This window comes from Biomphalaria glabrata, chromosome 16, assembly GCF_947242115.1.
Source record: "Biomphalaria glabrata chromosome 16, xgBioGlab47.1, whole genome shotgun sequence".
In the NCBI taxonomy this organism is placed as follows: domain Eukaryota; kingdom Metazoa; phylum Mollusca; class Gastropoda; family Planorbidae; genus Biomphalaria; species Biomphalaria glabrata.
In genome coordinates this window covers 19,223,199-19,242,899 of record NC_074726.1, presented here as the reverse complement: position 1 = coordinate 19,242,899, position 19,701 = coordinate 19,223,199, and positions in this window count along the sequence as shown.

The window sequence follows — 19,701 nt, the reverse complement described above, 5'->3', positions numbered from 1 at the left end:
ATAAACTTCAAAGAAAATAAAACATTGGACATGTTCACATTTAAAACATACAATATAGTTTTGACAAAAAACATTTGTCCGACATCCGTCAAGACAAAACAAATTCACAAACGAACAAAACAAAACATTTATGAAGGTTTAATAATGTTTAAATAACTTCACCTTAATGCTAATGTCACACTGACATGTTGAGTTCTGCAGAGCCCACATCACAGTCCAAACTTGAATATCTTGAAGAATGAGCCTCTTCTGAAAAACTACTTTCAAACTAAAAGAATTAGACTTATTCTCCAAAGGACGAAATTTTGAAAAAAAATTGAAATAATAGAGCTACGCTAAAAAAAAAACTAAAATTAAATAAACTTCAAAGAAAATAAAACATTGGACATGTTCACATTTAAAACATACAATACAGTTTTGACAAAAAACATTTGTCCAACGGCCGTCAAGACTAAACAATTTACAAACAAACAAAACAAAACATTTATGAAGGTTCAATAATGTTTAAATAACTTCACCTTAATGCTAATGTCACACTGACATGTTGAGTTCTGCAGAGCCGACATCACAGTCCAAACTTGAATGTCTTGAAGTATGAGCCTCTTCTGAAAAAATACTTTCAAACTAAAAGAATTAGACTAATTCTCAAAAGGACGAAATTTTACAAAAATTGAAATAATAGAGCTACGCTAAAAAAAAATGATAAGAAAATCGAAAATTAAATTAACTTCAAAGAAAATAAAACATTGGACATGTTCACATTTAAAACATACAATATGGTTTTGACAAAAAACATTTGTCCGATGGCCGTCAAGACAAAACAAATTCACAAACGAACAAAACAAAACATTTATGAAGGTTCAATAATGTTTAAATAACTTCACCTTAATGCTAGTGTCACACTGACATGTTGAGTTCTGCAGAGCCCACATCACAGTCCAAACTTGAATGTCTTGACGTATAAGCCTCTTCTGAAAAAATTCTTTCAAACTAAAAGAATTAGACTTATTCTCCAAAGGACAAAATTTAAAAAAAAATTGAAATAATAGAGCTACGCTAAAAAAAATGATACGAAAATCTAAAATTTAATAACATTCAAAGAAAATAAAACATTGGACATATTCACATTTAAAACATACAATATAGTTTTGACAAAAAACATTTGTCCGACGGCCGTCAAGACTAAACAATTTACAAACAAACAAAACAAAACATTTATGAAGGTTCAATAATGTTTAAATAACTTCACCTTAATGCTAATGTCACACTGACATGTTGAGTTCTGCAGAGCTGATATCACAGTCCAAACTTGAATGTCTTGAAGTATGAGCCTCTTCTGAAAAAATACTTTCAAACTAATAGAATTAGACTAATTCTCCAAAGGACGAAATTAAAACAAAAAATTGAATTAATAGAGCTACGCTAAAAAAAAAATGATAAGAAAATCTAAAATTAAATAAACTTCAAAGAAAATAAAACATTGGACATGTTCACATTTAAAACATACAATATAGTTTTGACAAAAAACATTTGTCCGACGGCCGTCAAGACAAAACAAATTCACAAACGAACAAAACAAAACATTTATGAAGGGTCAATAATGTTTAAATAACTTCACCTTAATGCTAATGTCACACTGACATGTTGAGTTCTGCAGAGCCCACATCACAGTCCAAACTTGAATGTCTTGAAGAATGAGCCTCTTCTGAAAAAATACTTTCAAACTAATAGAATTAGACTAATTCTCCAAAGGACAAAATTAAAACAAAAAATTGAATTAATAGAGCTACGCTAAAAAAAATCTAAAATTAAATAAACTTCAAAGAAAATACAACATTGGACATGTTCACATTTAAAACATACAATACAATTTTGACAAAATACATTTGTCCGACGGCCGTCAAGATTAAACAGTTTACAAACAAACAAAACATTTATGAAGGTTTAATAATGTTTAAATAACTTCACCTTAATGCTAATGTCACACTGACATGTTAAGTTCTGCAGAGCCCACATCACAGTCCAAACTTGAATGTCTTGAAGTATGAGCCTCTTCTGAAAAAATACTTTCAAACTAAAAGAATTAGACTAATTCTCCAAAGAACCAAAACAAAACAAAATTTGAAATGATAAAGCAATGCTAAAAAGAAATGATAAAACTATCTAAAATTTAATAAATTTCAAAGAAAATACAACATTGAACATGTTCACATATGAAACAATCAATATGTTACTAGACAGAAACATTTGTCCGACGGCCGACAAGACTAAACAATTTACAAACAAACAAAACAAAACATTAATGAAGGGTCAATAATGTTTAAATAACTTCACCTTAATGCTAATGTCACACTGACATGTTGAGTTCTGCAGAGCCGACATCACATTCCAAACTTGAATGTCTTGAAGTATGAGCCTCTTCTGAAAAAATACTTTCAAACTAATAGAATTAGACTAATTCTCCAAAGGATAAAATTAAAACAAAAAATTGAATTATTAGAGCTACGCTAAAAAAAAATCTAAAATTAAATAAACTTCAAAGAAAATACAACATAGGACATGTTCACATATAAAACATACAATACAATTTTGACAAAATACATTTGTCCGACGGCCGTCAAGACTAAACAATTTACAAACAAACAAAACATTTATGAAGGTTTAATAATGTTTAAATAACTTCACCTTAATGCTAATGTCACACTGACATGTTGAGTTCTGCAGAGCCGACATCACAGTCCAAACTTGAATGTCTTGAAGTATGAGCCTCTTCTGAAAAAATACTTTCAAACTAAAAGAATTAGACTAATTCTCAAAAGGACGAAATTTTACAAAAATTGAAATAATAGAGCTACGCTAAAAAAAAATGATAAGAAAATCTAAAATTAAATTAACTTCAAAGAAAATAAAACATTGGACATGTTCACATTTAAAACATACAATATGGTTTTGACAAAAAACATTTGTCCGATGGCCGTCAAGACAAAACAAATTCACAAACGAACAAAACAAAACATTTATGAAGGTTCAATAATGTTTAAATAACTTCACCTTAATGCTAGTGTCACACTGACATGTTGAGTTCTGCAGAGCCCACATCACAGTCCAAACTTGAATGTCTTGACGTATAAGCCTCTTCTGAAAAAATTCTTTCAAACTAAAAGAATTAGACTTATTCTCCAAAGGACAAAATTTAAAAAAAAATTGAAATAATAGAGCTACGCTAAAAAAAATGATACGAAAATCTAAAATTTAATAACATTCAAAGAAAATAAAACATTGGACATATTCACATTTAAAACATACAATATAGTTTTGACAAAAAACATTTGTCCGACGGCCGTCAAGACTAAACAATTTACAAACAAACAAAACAAAACATTTATGAAGGTTCAATAATGTCTAAATAACTTCACCTTAATGCTAATGTCACACTGACATGTTGAGTTCTGCAGAGCTGATATCACAGTCCAAACTTGAATGTCTTGAAGTATGAGCCTCTTCTGAAAAAATACTTTCAAACTAATAGAATTAGACTAATTCTCCAAAGGACGAAATTAAAACAAAAAATTGAATTAATAGAGCTACGCTAAAAAAAAAATGATAAGAAAATCTAAAATTAAATAAACTTCAAAGAAAATAAAACATTGGACATGTTCACATTTAAAACATACAATATAGTTTTGACAAAAAACATTTGTCCGACGGCCGTCAAGACAAAACAAATTCACAAACGAACAAAACAAAACATTTATGAAGGGTCAATAATGTTTAAATAACTTCACCTTAATGCTAATGTCACACTGACATGTTGAGTTCTGCAGAGCCCACATCACAGTCCAAACTTGAATGTCTTGAAGAATGAGCCTCTTCTGAAAAAATACTTTCAAACTAATAGAATTAGACTAATTCTCCAAAGGACAAAATTAAAACAAAAAATTGAATTAATAGAGCTACGCTAAAAAAAAATCTAAAATTAAATAAACTTCAAAGAAAATACAACATTGGACATGTTCACATTTAAAACATACAATACAATTTTGACAAAATACATTTGTCCGACGGCCGTCAAGATTAAACAGTTTACAAACAAACAAAACATTTATGAAGGTTTAATAATGTTTAAATAACTTCACCTTAATGCTAATGTCACACTGACATGTTAAGTTCTGCAGAGCCCACATCACAGTCCAAACTTGAATGTCTTGAAGTATGAGCCTCTTCTGAAAAAATGCTTTCAAACTAAAAGAATTAGACTAATTCTCCAAAGAACCAAAACAAAACAAAATTTGAAATGATAAAGCAATGCTAAAAAGAAATGATAAAACTATCTAAAATTTAATAAATTTCAAAGAAAATACAACATTGAACATGTTCACATATGAAACAATCAATATGTTACTAGACAGAAACATTTGTCCGACGGCCGACAAGACTAAACAATTTACAAACAAACAAAACAAAACATTAATGAAGGGTCAATAATGTTTAAATAACTTCACCTTAATGCTAATGTCACACTGACATGTTGAGTTCTGCAGAGCCGACATCACATTCCAAACTTGAATGTCTTGAAGTATGAGCCTCTTCTGAAAAAATACTTTCAAACTAATAGAATTAGATTAATTCTCCAAAGGATAAAATTAAAACAAAAAATTGAATTATTAGAGCTACGCTAAAAAAAAATCTAAAATTAAATAAACTTCAAAGAAAATACAACATAGGACATGTTCACATATAAAACATACAATACAATTTTGACAAAATACATTTGTCCGACGGCCGTCAAGACTAAACAATTTACAAACAAACAAAACATTTATGAAGGTTTAATAATGTTTAAATAACTTCACCTTAATGCTAATGTCAAACTGACATGTTGAGTTCTGCAGAGCCGACATCACAGTCCAAACTTGAATGTCTTGAAGTATGAGCCTCTTCTGAAAAAATACTTTCAAACTAAAAGAATTAGACTAATTCTCAAAAGGACGAAATTTTACAAAAATTGAAATAATAGAGCTACGCTAAAAAAAAATGATAAGAAAATCTAAAATTAAATTAACTTCAAAGAAAATAAAACATTGGACATGTTCACATTTAAAACATACAATATGGTTTTGACAAAAAACATTTGTCCGATGGCCGTCAAGACAAAACAAATTCACAAACGAACAAAACAAAACATTTATGAAGGTTCAATAATGTTTAAATAACTTCACCTTAATGCTAGTGTCACACTGACATGTTGAGTTCTGCAGAGCCCACATCACAGTCCAAACTTGAATGTCTTGACGTATAAGCCTCTTCTGAAAAAATTCTTTCAAACTAAAAGAATTAGACTTATTCTCCAAAGGACAAAATTTAAAAAAAAATTGAAATAATAGAGCTACGCTAAAAAAAATGATACGAAAATCTAAAATTTAATAACATTCAAAGAAAATAAAACATTGGACATATTCACATTTAAAACATACAATATAGTTTTGACAAAAAACATTTGTCCGACGGCCGTCAAGACTAAACAATTTACAAACAAACAAAACAAAACATTTATGAAGGTTCAATAATGTTTAAATAACTTCACCTTAATGCTAATGTCACACTGACATGTTGAGTTCTGCAGAGCTGATATCACAGTCCAAACTTGAATGTCTTGAAGTATGAGCCTCTTCTGAAAAAATACTTTCAAACTAATAGAATTAGACTAATTCTCCAAAGGATGAAATTAAAACAAAAAATTGAATTAATAGAGCTACGCTAAAAAAAAAATGATAAGAAAATCTAAAATTAAATAAACTTCAAAGAAAATAAAACATTGGACATGTTCACATTTAAAACATACAATATAGTTTTGACAAAAAACATTTGTCCGACGGCCGTCAAGACAAAACAAATTCACAAACGAACAAAACAAAACATTTATGAAGGGTCAATAATGTTTAAATAACTTCACCTTAATGCTAATGTCACACTGACATGTTGAGTTCTGCAGAGCCCACATCACAGTCCAAACTTGAATGTCTTGAAGAATGAGCCTCTTCTGAAAAAATACTTTCAAACTAATAGAATTAGACTAATTCTCCAAAGGACAAAATTAAAACAAAAAATTGAATTAATAGAGCTACGCTAAAAAAAAATCTAAAATTAAATAAACTTCAAAGAAAATACAACATTGGACATGTTCACATTTAAAACATACAATACAATTTTGACAAAATACATTTGTCCGACGGCCGTCAAGATTAAACAGTTTACAAACAAACAAAACATTTATGAAGGTTTAATAATGTTTAAATAACTTCACCTTAATGCTAATGTCACACTGACATGTTAAGTTCTGCAGAGCCCACATCACAGTCCAAACTTGAATGTCTTGAAGTATGAGCCTCTTCTGAAAAAATACTTTCAAACTAAAAGAATTAGACTAATTCTCCAAAGAACCAAAACAAAACAAAATTTGAAATGATAAAGCAATGCTAAAAAGAAATGATAAAACTATCTAAAATTTAATAAATTTCAAAGAAAATACAACATTGAACATGTTCACATATGAAACAATCAATATGTTACTAGACAGAAACATTTGTCCGACGGCCGACAAGACTAAACAATTTACAAACAAACAAAACAAAACATTAATGAAGGGTCAATAATGTTTAAATAACTTCACCTTAATGCTAATGTCACACTGACATGTTGAGTTCTGCAGAGCCGACATCACATTCCAAACTTGAATGTCTTGAAGTATGAGCCTCTTCTGAAAAAATACTTTCAAACTAATAGAATTAGACTAATTCTCCAAAGAACCAAAACAAAACAAAATTTGAAATGATAAAGCAATGCTAAAAAGAAATGATAAAACTATCTAAAATTTAATAAATTTCAAAGAAAATACAACATTGAACATGTTCACATATGAAACAATCAATATGTTACTAGACAGAAACATTTGTCCGACGGCCGACAAGACTAAACAATTTACAAACAAACAAAACAAAACATTAATGAAGGGTCAATAATGTTTAAATAACTTCACCTTAATGCTAATGTCACACTGACATGTTGAGTTCTGCAGAGCCGACATCACATTCCAAACTTGAATGTCTTGAAGTATGAGCCTCTTCTGAAAAAATACTTTCAAACTAATAGAATTAGACTAATTCTCCAAAGGATAAAATTAAAACAAAAAATTGAATTATTAGAGCTACGCTAAAAAAAAATCTAAAATTAAATAAACTTCAAAGAAAATACAACATAGGACATGTTCACATATAAAACATACAATACAATTTTGACAAAATACATTTGTCCGACGGCCGTCAAGACTAAACAATTTACAAACAAACAAAACATTTATGAAGGTTTAATAATGTTTAAATAACTTCACCTTAATGCTAATGTCACACTGACATGTTGAGTTCTGCAGAGCCGACATCACAGTCCAAACTTGAATGTCTTGAAGTATGAGCCTCTTCTGAAAAAATACTTTCAAACTAAAAGAATTAGACTAATTCTCAAAAGGACGAAATTTTACAAAAATTGAAATAATAGAGCTACGCTAAAAAAAAATGATAAGAAAATCTAAAATTAAATTAACTTCAAAGAAAATAAAACATTGGACATGTTCACATTTAAAACATACAATATGGTTTTGACAAAAAACATTTGTCCGATGGCCGTCAAGACAAAACAAATTCACAAACGAACAAAACAAAACATTTATGAAAGGTCAATAATGTTAAAATAACTTCACCTTAATGCTAATGTCACACTGACATGTTGAGTTCTGCAGAGCCCACATCACAGTCCAAACTTGAATGTCTTGACGTATAAGCCTTTTCTGAAAAAATACTTTCAAACTAAAAGAATTAGACTTATTCTCCAAAGGACGAAATTTAAAACAAAAATTGAAATAATAGAGCTACGCTAAAAAAAAAAATGATAAGAAAATCTAAAATTAAATAAACTTTAAAGAAAATAAAACATTGGACATGTTCACATTTAAAACATACAATATAGTTTTGACAAAAAACATTTGTCCGACGGCCGTCAAGACAAAACAAATTCACAAACGAACAAAACAAAACATTTATGAAGGTTCAATAATGTTTAAATAACTACACCTTAATGCTAGTGTCACACTGACATGTTGAGTTCTGCAGAGCCCACATCACAATCCATACTTGAATGACTTAAAGTATGAGCCTCTTCTGAAAAAATACTTTCAAACTAAAAGAATTAGACTTATTATCCAAAGGACGAAAGTTTAAAAAAAATTGAAATAATAGAGCTACGCTAAAAAAAATGATACGAAAATCTAAAATTAAATAACATTCAAAGAAAATAAAACATAGGACATGTTCACATTTAAAACATACAATTTAGTTTTGACAAAAAACATTTGTCCGACGGCCGTCAAAACAAAACAAATTCACAAACGAACAAAACAAAACATTTATGAAAGGTCAATAATGTTGAAATAACTTCACCTTAATGCTAATGTCACACTGACATGTTGAGTTCTGCAGAGCCCACATCGCAATCCATACTTGTATGACTTAAAGTATGAGACTCTTCTGAAAAAATACTTTCAAACTAAAAGAATTAGACTAATTCTCCAAGGGTTGAAATTAAAAAAAAAATTGAAATAATAGAGCTACGCTAAAAAACATGATACGAAAATCTAAAATTAAATAACATTCAAAGAAAATAAAACATTGGACATATATTTACATTTAAAACATACAATATAGTTTTGACAAAAAACATTTGTCCGACGGCCGTCAAGACAAAACAAATTCACAAACGAACAAAACAAAACATTTATGAAAGGTCAATAATGTTTAAATAACTTCACCTTAATGCTAATGTCACACTGACATGTTGAGTTCTGCAGAGCCCACATCACAGTCCAAACTTGAATGTCTTGAAGTATGGGCCTCTTCTGAAAAAATACTTTCAAACTAAAAGAATTAGACTTATTCTCCAAAAGACCAAAACAAAACAAAATTTGAAATGATTAAGCAATGCTAAAAAGAAATAATAAAACTATCTAAAATTTAATAAATTTCAAAGAAAATACAACACTGGACATGTTCACATTTGAAACATACAATATGTTACTAGACAGAAACATTTGTCCGACGGCCGTCAAGACTAAACAATTTACAAACAAACAAAACATTTATGAAGGGTCAACAATGTTTAAATAACTTCACCTTAATGCTAGTGTCACACTGACATGTTGAGTTCTGCAGAGCCCACATCACAATCCATACTTGTATGACTTAAAGTATGAGACTCTTCTGAAAAAATACTTTCAAACTAAAAGAATTAGAATAATTCTCCAAGGGACGAAATTTTAAAAAAAATTGAAATAATAGAGCTACGCTAAAAAAAATGATACGAAAATCTAAAATTAAATAACATTCAAAGAAAATAAAACATTGGACATATTCACATTTAAAACATACAATATAGTTTTGACAAAAAACATTTGTCCGACGGCCGTCAAGACAAAACAAATTCACAAACGAACAAAACAAAACATTTATGAAAGGTCAATAATGTTAAAATAACTTCACCTTAATGCTAATGTCACACTGAGATGTTGAGTTCTGCAGAGCCCACATCACAGTCCAAACTTGAATGTCTTGACGTAAAAGCCTCTTCTGAAAAAATACTTTCAAACTAAAAGAATTAGACTTATTCTCCAAAAGACGAAATTTTAAAAAAAATTGAAATAATAGAGCTACGCTAAAAAAAAATGATAATAAAATCTAAAATTAAATAACATTCAAAGAAAATAAAACATTGGACATGTTCACATTTAAAACATACAATACAGTTTTGACCAAAAACATTTGTCAGACGGCCGTCAAAACAAAACAAATTCACAAACGAACAAAACAAAACATTTATGAAAGGTCAATAATGTTTAAATAACTTCACCTTAATGCTAATGTCACACTGACATGTTGAGTTCTGCAGAGCCCACATCACAGTCCAAACTTGAATGTCTTGAAGTATGAGCCTCTTCTGAAAAAATACTTTCGAACTAAAAGAATTAGACTTATTCTCCAAAGGACCAAAACAAAACAAAATTTGAAATGATTAAGCAATGCTAAAAAGAAATGATAAAACTATCTAAAATTTAATAAATTTCAAAGAAAATACAACACTGGACATGTTCACATTTAAAACATACAATATGTTACTAGACAGAAACATTTGTCCGACGGCCGTCAAGACTAAACAATTTACAAACAAACAAAACATTTATGAAGGGTCAACAATGTTTAAATAACTTCACCTTAATGCTAATGTCACACTGACATGTTGAGTCCTGCAGAGCCCACATCACAGTCCAAACTTGAATGTCTTGACGTATAAGCCTCTTCTGAAAAAATACTTTCAAACTAAAAGAATTAGACTTATTCTCCAAAGGACAAAATTTAAAACAAAAATTGAAATAATAGAGCTACGCTAAAAAAAAAATGATAAGAAAATCTAAAATTAAATAAACTTCAAAGAAAATAAAACATTGGACATGTTCACATTTAAAACATACAATATAGTTTTGACAAAAAACATTTGTCCGACGGCCGTCAAGATAAAACAAATTCACAAACGAACAAAACAAAACATTTATGAAGGTTCAATAATGTTTAAATAATTTCACCTTAATGCTAGTGTCACACTGACATGTTGAGTTCTGCAGAGCCCACATCACAATCCATACTTGAATGACTTAAAGTATGAGCCTCTTCTGAAAAAATACTTTCAAACTAAAAGAATTAGACTAATTATCCAAAGGACGAAAGTTTTAAAAAAATTGAAATAATAGAGCTACGCTAAAAAAAAATGATACGAAAATCTAAAATTAAATAACATTCAAAGAAAATAAAACATAGGACATATTCACATTTAAAACATACAATATAGTTTTGACAAAAAACATTTGTCCGACGGCCGTCAAAACAAAACAAATTCACAAACGAACAAAACAAAACATTTATGAAAGGTCAATAATGTTTAAATAACTTCATCTTAATACTAGTGTCACACTGACATGTTGAGTTCTGCAGAGCCCACATCACAGTCCAAACTTGAATGTCTTGAAGTATGAGCCTCTTCTGAAAAAATACTTTCAAACTAAAAGAATTAGACTTATTCTCCAAAGAACCAAAACAAAACAAAATTTGAAATGATAAAGAAATGCTAAAAAGAAATGCTAAAACTATCTAAAATTTAATAAATTTCAAAGAAAATACAACACTGGACATGTTCACATTTAAAACATACAATATGTTACTAGACAGAAACATTTGTCTGACGGCCGTCAAGACAAAACAATTCACAAACAAACAAAACAAAACATTTATGAAGGGTCAATAATGTTTAAATAACTTCACCTTAATGCTAATGTCCACTGACATGTTGAGTTCTTGAGAGCCCACATCACAGTCCAAACTTGAATGTCTTGAAGTATAAGCCTCTTCTGAAAAAATACTTTGAAACTAAAAGAATTAGACTTTTTCTCCAAAGGACCAAAACAAACAAATTTGAAATAATAAAGCAACGCTAAAAAGAAATGATAAAACTATCTAAAATTAAATAAACTTCAAAGAAAATACAACATTGAACATGTTCACATTTGAAACATACTATACGGTTTTGACAAAAAACCATTTGTCCAATTGCTGTCAAGACAAAACAATTTACAAACAAACAAAACAAAACATTAATAAAGGTTCGATAATGTTTAAATAACTTCACCTTTATCCTTATTTACACTGACATGTTGAGTTCTGGAGAACCCACATCACTTTCTTGTTTCTTGATCTGAATCATCTTTCCTCCATGTTCCATGACCTGTGTAAAATATGGGTAAATATTCATTTGAAAATAAACAGCTTGGACTTAAATGTACAAACCTATTTTTAAATGTTCTACTTCTTACAATAAAATATAGGTAAATAAATTGAAATGATTGACAGACATCAACAAACAAAACTTACAAAAAGACTTTGGACATATCTACGGTAACAAACTTTATATTAACAAAAAAGATGTGCAACAAAAATATGTGTACAAGTACTAGTACAATAGGAAAATTAGAAACAAATAAACATGAATGAAAAAATAGATATTAAACAATGGTTTAGAATCACTAGCTTCACCTTAACTTAATGTCCCATTGACATGTTTAACTCCAGACGGTCATCATCTTGACCTCTATGTTTGTTGGCCTGTATCAAAAAGGATAAAAAAAAACTTTTTTGTTTATAAAACAATTTTTTTTAAAGAAAAAAATATAACAAAATTTTTTTCCATGTTTCTTGAATTGTTGGAATGAAGAATAAAGGTTAGTTAAATTCTTTGTCTTCTGATAACTCAATAGTTTGTCCAATAATAATTAGTAAATTTTTACTACCTTTACTATTTTAACTGTGAATAGACCTTGTTTTTAATGACTTAACTAAATAAAACTTAGCTCATGTGATATGAAGGAAAAGTAACCCTTTAGGGATTACGGGCACGACATGGCCTAAAGCATGCTGATGTGCCAAAAACTGAAACTCAAACCCATTAATACAACTTTTTAAAAATGTCTGTCACATTTACATTTTTAAAACTGTAAATGGAAATTCTATTTCAACAACATTATTTTGATCCTAAAATTAATCAATAGTGTTTTGAAAGCTTCTTCTTATCAGTCACATTATGGTCATTGCCCTGAATACTATTTAGAAGTGAGTTTGTGCTTTTGGCTTAATATATCTACATAAATAAAAATAACATACTTTTATGACCACCTCTGAAGTAATTTCATCCTGTTCTGTATCCATATAACTCTTTAGCACACACAAGCTGTCAATAAACTTTCTAATATAATTAGAAACATTTAGTTAAAAACTTATGTAAGCTAGTTATGTACTTAGGTTACCACTTGATCTTTATATTCTTGACTCTTGTCTTGAAGATTAACTGAAAAATACTTATAAAAAAGTAGATTATAAGTAGATTATTAAAAGCATCTCTATACTAACTTAACACTTAAGCTAATCTTTATGGAATAGAAAAATTTTAAGAAAGTAAATGAGGGGGGAAAGAGTTTAGTTTGAAATCAGCAGAAAGATTGGAATACATAATGACACACAAATGTTGAGGAAATTGAGAAACACTAGAGCGTTCTTATCTATTCTGTGTTTTTTTCATAACCCTCAGAGGTCCCCATCCAAAATACTAGTGCATAAGTAATTTTACCAGCAGGAGTCTTATGCTCTCTATTAGATATTGATAAACCTAAAGCAATGGTCAGCCAGATGGTCAGGCACCAGCCAATCAAAGATCATCTTCTTGAGAAAGTATAAGTTCATACATCATGCACAATACACAACACTTACCATGGCCACTGATGGGTAAGGATTGATTGCATGCTGAGGACACCTACATTTAGGACATCTTGAATTATCACCTGGCACTGATGATGTGGTGGGCACATATCAGGTGAAATGTATTTAGTTTTTGTTGTTCAACATTTATTTATCTTTCGTCACTGCACTTCTGGTTATTTTTTTTAAATACTTATGGTAATGTCAGGTACATCTGTGCCTGTTTTCATTTCCCTGTTTGCTTTGTATATACAACACTCTATACAATCTTTAATGTATTGTATTAGGTTTATTGGTATAAAACTGAGAATTCTTAAGTTTGAATCCTAATGGTGGCTAGAAATTTTAATTCATGATTTAAGATGAGATATTTTTCAATCTTTAAATTCAGCAGAAAATGTCTCACAGGTTTACTTCCCACAAGAATGCTAAGAATGAGATCTGGTCAGAACATACTATAACAGAGTGAAGGCTTGCAGTGAAAATGTCAAAACAGTGTGGCCAATGAGAGTCAGCAGTTGTATCCTGGACTAAGTCCTTAAAATAATTGCTGATTGAATTGAAAGTTTTTTTAATTATCAATTGGATATTTAGTTAAGTAATAATTATTAGCTTTTTGTTTAAATCCCTAAAATTCTGTACATTACTGATCATAACCCCCTCTTTCAGACATGATATGATGATCATGGTTTCTAGTGACTTTTTCTATGATATAAATCATTTATTTATTTCTTTGAGTAAGACTATTCACACTAAGGTTTCTAAGAAGCGTCCAGCAAGACAAAGAAAAACTAGTGAAAACAGAAATGAATGTTGAAAGGAAAAATGTTGAAACTAAAAGAAACACTGAAAATATCAGTCAGAAAAATAAATGAAGAACAAACACAGAGTAAGACTCTAGTATGATGACATGTTGAATAGCTAGGAATACGTCTAGGATGTCTTTTAGTATGCAGAGAATTCAGCTAAAATTTAAAATGATGAAGACAAACTTTCAATTGGAGAAGAGTTTAGCATATCAAAAATAGAATTTAAAGAAAAGAATTTAATGTTGGAAGAAAATGGCATGAAAATAACAGAAACAAAAAAAATACCAGCAAATCCTTTCAGAATAAGAAATCAATCATTGAACACCAACATTGGGTCCAGTAGGATGAAGTAGTTTAATCAATCAATATAGGGCCTATCTAGAAAAGTTCATGTTTGTTATTAGGTGGATAGTTAGTCCAAAATGAAAGCATGCTGATTTTAGACTTAGCCTAAACTGGCCTTGAACTAATTTTTTTTATAAAGAAAGAGCTTGTGATGGTCAAGGAAAAGACAGAATCTTTTAATTGAGCTAAATTTAAGTTGTTAGTTTTCTGCTGTAGGATAGTGTTGGTAGTCATGAAAATGTGTCACTATGCAATTTATTGATTTTGATGTTTAATAAATGCATTTTTTTTATTCCAGTACAAGCTCACACCCCAAAGAAAAGTAGAAGATCAATTTAGACAACTTTTAAACTTCTTGAAGAAAATAGCTCTCCAGTTCAAACGTGTTTAGGTCATAAAATGCATTTCATGATGTACTGATCTCTTTCATAATTCTCTTTGCTTTAGAAAAAAAGAAATACTTGATCTTTGCATAAACTTCAGGGCAGCACTCCAAAGTTCATATCTCCTATATTTCAATAAGACCTTTTAGGAAAATCATATTCCATGCTTTGGACAAAAATCTATTTTTGGCTCTAAAAAGAACCTTTCTTTTGGTATTAAAATGACCTGTTCTTGTTGGACCACAGTTAATGGTTTTCTTATGGCTCTAAAAAGGACCTTTCTTTTGGTATTAAAATAACCTGTTCTTGTTGGACCATAGTAAATGGTTTTCTTATGGCCCTAAAAAGGACCTTTGTAACATCTGTTATCTATTGTACTTGTCAATAAATGTACTTTAGCATATTTTCCCTTTGTTTTCTCTTGATTAGCTTCATGTGCATTGATTCCTCAAAAGGACCTGTTTAATTTTTGTAGTTGTCTAAATTAGTCTACACTACTCTTCATAAAGAGATGTATATATCAGTTGAGACAAAACTTTAACAAAAATTGTTGTAAGGTTTTGATGTTATAGGCCTACTATGATGATAAAAATTGTCTTCATTTACTTTTATAAGGCAGTTAACAGTCCTAATTTTTTTTTAACTTTTCCCCAGTGAGCCATATATAAAAAGCAGAAATCAAAATTGTCAAAATCATATAAACATAAAATAAATAAGAAAAATACTTGTAAATTTGTGGTTAAACCATTTGAATATCAGTATCAGTTTATACATAGCAGGCATTAATAACTGTCACTGCTAGTCTAAGGTTTAATCTTATTGATAGTTTACATAATATATATTTATATGTTGTGTAGTCATTATGTTATCAGCAGAATTCATAGAAAGTCCCTATTCTACTTGTAGCATCTAAGTTGGTCAGAACTCCTCCTCCCCAAGAGAAGAAAAGATCAACAAAGAATCAATCAAAAGAGACACGTAACAAAAGAAATATTGTAGTTAGCTGTTTTAATAAATGGAATCATTCTTTTAGCTCGAAATAAGAAATCAAAATTCAGAGTCTAAGTTGGTCAGAACCACTCCTCCCCAAGAGAAGAAAAGATCAACAAAGAATCAGCAAAAAGAAAAATTAAGTAAAGAAATGCTTTACATACAATACTTGTAATGAATGGAATAATTAATTTAGTTTTAAAATATGGCACATCAACAGAAAAGCAATTTCACCCACATGACAGCATTGAGAAACATGAGATTGAAATTCAGAATCTAAGTTGGTCAAAACCCCTTTTCCCCAAGAGAAGAAAAGATCAACAAAGAATCAGCAAAGAGAAAAAAATAAGGAAAGAAATGCTGTAGTTAAGAATCTGCTGACTGAAATAATGATGCAAACCAAACTAATTGTAAAAAGACAAGAGACCAAAAGAGACTTCACAAATTTTGAAAGATTTAAATCAATCAAGAACAAATGTTGAATATTTTTTATTTGTGAACTCAAAAAGATGCTTGAAAAATTTTTATAACTAAACATGTATAATTCTTGACAACAATATTCTCAGTTAGAAATTTATTATTTCAGAGTTGATAATCAGAACTGACATGCTGATACAGTCCTCACAGAGAGCAAAAAAGAATGAAGTGGTCTTAGGAGGATGAAGGCTGCCCTGATAGCTATGAGAAAAATTTGTCACACATGAACTGTGGCAATGAAAGTAACTCCAGCTTTGACCTGTTTAGATCAAGCAAAATCTACTCCAATTCAGGTGAAACAATTGAGAAACAGAAGGAGCCAAAAGTCATCAGAAATCAATTGAATATATTTTAAGAATTTTCTACACAAATATTGTTTAATTTTGTTTTTCAAAGAAATAAATACTGATAAATATAATAGACAAGTCCAATGACAATGATATAATAAATCATGTTATTAAATTCACCCTGTCTAATAAGCCCTTCAGAATTAGAATTGAAGTCAATATATTCCATTTAATGCTTTTATAATTGCTTTTTAAAATGCCAACTTTTACACCAAAAAAAATAATTTCTTCTTAATGTAGTGACTAAAAAAATTATAATCTTAGAGAATCTCATGTTTTATTACTCTTCTAAATTGTCCAAAATACCATGTTGTGGCATTATGCTGCTTTGATCTGAATGAGTTGACTTCAATTAAGAAGGAAATAAGCCTTAAAAGAAACACTTTCTTTTTCTGTAGTCTATGTTGGTAAGAAAATCATCTACTGGGCCTTATGATGACCTTCTGATCTTTCTAAAAAAAAATTAAGACTGTATAAAGAAATCCTGACTAAAGGGTTCTCAAGAATTTTCTGCAGTGAACATTCCCAGGGAAAAGAAGGAGAGGCAGACAACATTAAGGAATGAACCAGCCAGTCTATTGAAGAAACTATAACTTGGAAAAGACAGAGAAGATTGAAGAGAGTCATGCAGACTGTGTGGTGCCCCTAATGGTCCAACAGACTGAGTGACAGGTGAAAATGAGATGGTAAGAACTCCATTCTCAAGTGATGCACAAATCATTTACAACATCAGTAAAAAGAGAGAACCTTTAGAAAATTACAGACACATACAAAAATATTTTAAGACAAAGAACCAAGTGACAGAAAGAATGAAAGGGAAAAAGACTGTTTTTTTACTAAAGTTGATTTTTAGAACTCTCATTTCATGTTCTTAAATAAAAGCCTTAAATAATTAATATTTTAGTTCTTATAGCCAACAATTAACAATCTAATTTCCATTAGGAATCAAATTTAAGGTCTTAATATTAAAAACTATTGGCTCTACTCCTTGACCATTTAATTTTTAATTTTCATCATCAACAGCATTGCGAAGGTTTAACTTATGAAATACTTACACTTACTTACAGAAAACTATTTAAACAAGAAGTAGTTAGAATTTAAGAATTGTCTTACTCCATACAATAGTAAACCATTTTATTTGGGTCTGATGTCAATATTATTATTATATTATGAATAGTTGTTTCATTTTGGTTTACAAAATAAAATAGAAATAAAGAAATTCTTGCCTTTGGTATATTTTTATTTCACAAAATCAAAACAAAAGACTTTTATCACTTCAAAAGTATTAAAAGTGTTCAAAGTTCTATTTTTACTGCAATTTTTTTTTTAATGTTTTGTGTGAAACTAATATTTAATGCTATATCTACTATGCATTTACCCGGAAAAGTAGAGTTCTGAATTATTTTGAAAGATATCAAAAATATTTTTTATGTAAGAATGTACATGTGCAGTTTCCTTAAAGCATAAATCTTTTGTTTATTTTTTTGATGTTTTGAATGTTCCTTTAAATTCAAAATTATAATATCCTAGTCTGAACCTGCCCAAGGACAACAGGGGACGGCAGTGGGCAGGGTTCAAACCCAGGACCATTGGGATGACAGTTCAGAATACATATCACTTAACCTGGCAGCCATCCTCAGCATTGACTTTTGACTTGCATAATACTAGTGCTGTAATGATTTTTAATATTAGTTCACCACTTATATGGATCAGTTGCAATCCCATTAGGGTATCAGGAGAAGAAAACCAGATCATTTATATTGTAGTGACTACAGAGCCTTCAGCAAGGCTCTTGGCTAGTTCTCAATCTAAATTGAATCTGAAAAAGCCCATATTGAATATATCCCTTCTTTTAAGAGTACTGTGATTGATGTATTGTATGACAACAGATACCATACAGACAGTTGTTAAACAAAATTTGTCAAACATGTCATAACATATCATAACATATTCTGATAATAATGTTTTTATTCACATTTTTTTATGTTATCAACCTACAATATAGTTAAGTTTCCCTTTCAGACCTTATGATCTATGGGGCTGATGAACAACTGTTACCCTCGAAATATTAGACTTGCCAGCAGTCTTTGTACAAGTCTCAACTCTGCTGTGCTAGACATTTTGAATTATTTCTTCAAGCACAACTCACACCTGTACAATTCTATATCTCCTTCAAGGTCTGACAACTAATGTCAGTAACAATGAGAAAATTCAATTCAGAACAAATAGCATAAATGTATGAAATCTGCTACCAAACAAAATTTGTCAAACATGTCATAACATATTCTGATAATAATGTTTTTATTCACATTTTTTTATGTTATCAACCTACAATATAGTTAAGTTTCCCTTTCAGACCTTATGATCTATGGGGCTGATGAAGTAAAGATCATCTGTTTCTGTGACCAATAGTTAATGGGGGTGTCATGTGGTCAGCACAATGACCAACCACTTTACTTTTCCCAACTAATGTCAGGTACCCATTAGAGTTGGGTGGACTCAGAGGTGCCTTAAAGATTCCAAAATTTAAAAATCCCAGTCTTCCCCAGAATTCAAACCCAGAACCACTTAGTTTTGAAGCCAAGCCCTTTATCACACAGCCAGTGTGCCTCTAACCTACAATATAGACATGTAATGTAAGTTATATATGATGTATATTATGTTTAACAGTGGCTTAAACTTATAACTGTGCTTTTTAATTTTAATTCTTATTAAGTTTTAAAATGCATTTAGGTCCACTTCCACATGTTGCTCAACTAGGATTTACATGGAAGTCAAGCATCACAATTTGCATTCAGAATATTTGTCTTCATCGCCATTGTCTACAGACTGAAAACCATTTTGTCTGATAGGGTTTTTGCAGAGCATAAAGGTATATAGTTTGCTCTCTCCACCCAACAATAGGTTTGGTGCTGGGTATAAAGGTACATAGCTTGATTCCTCCAACCAACAA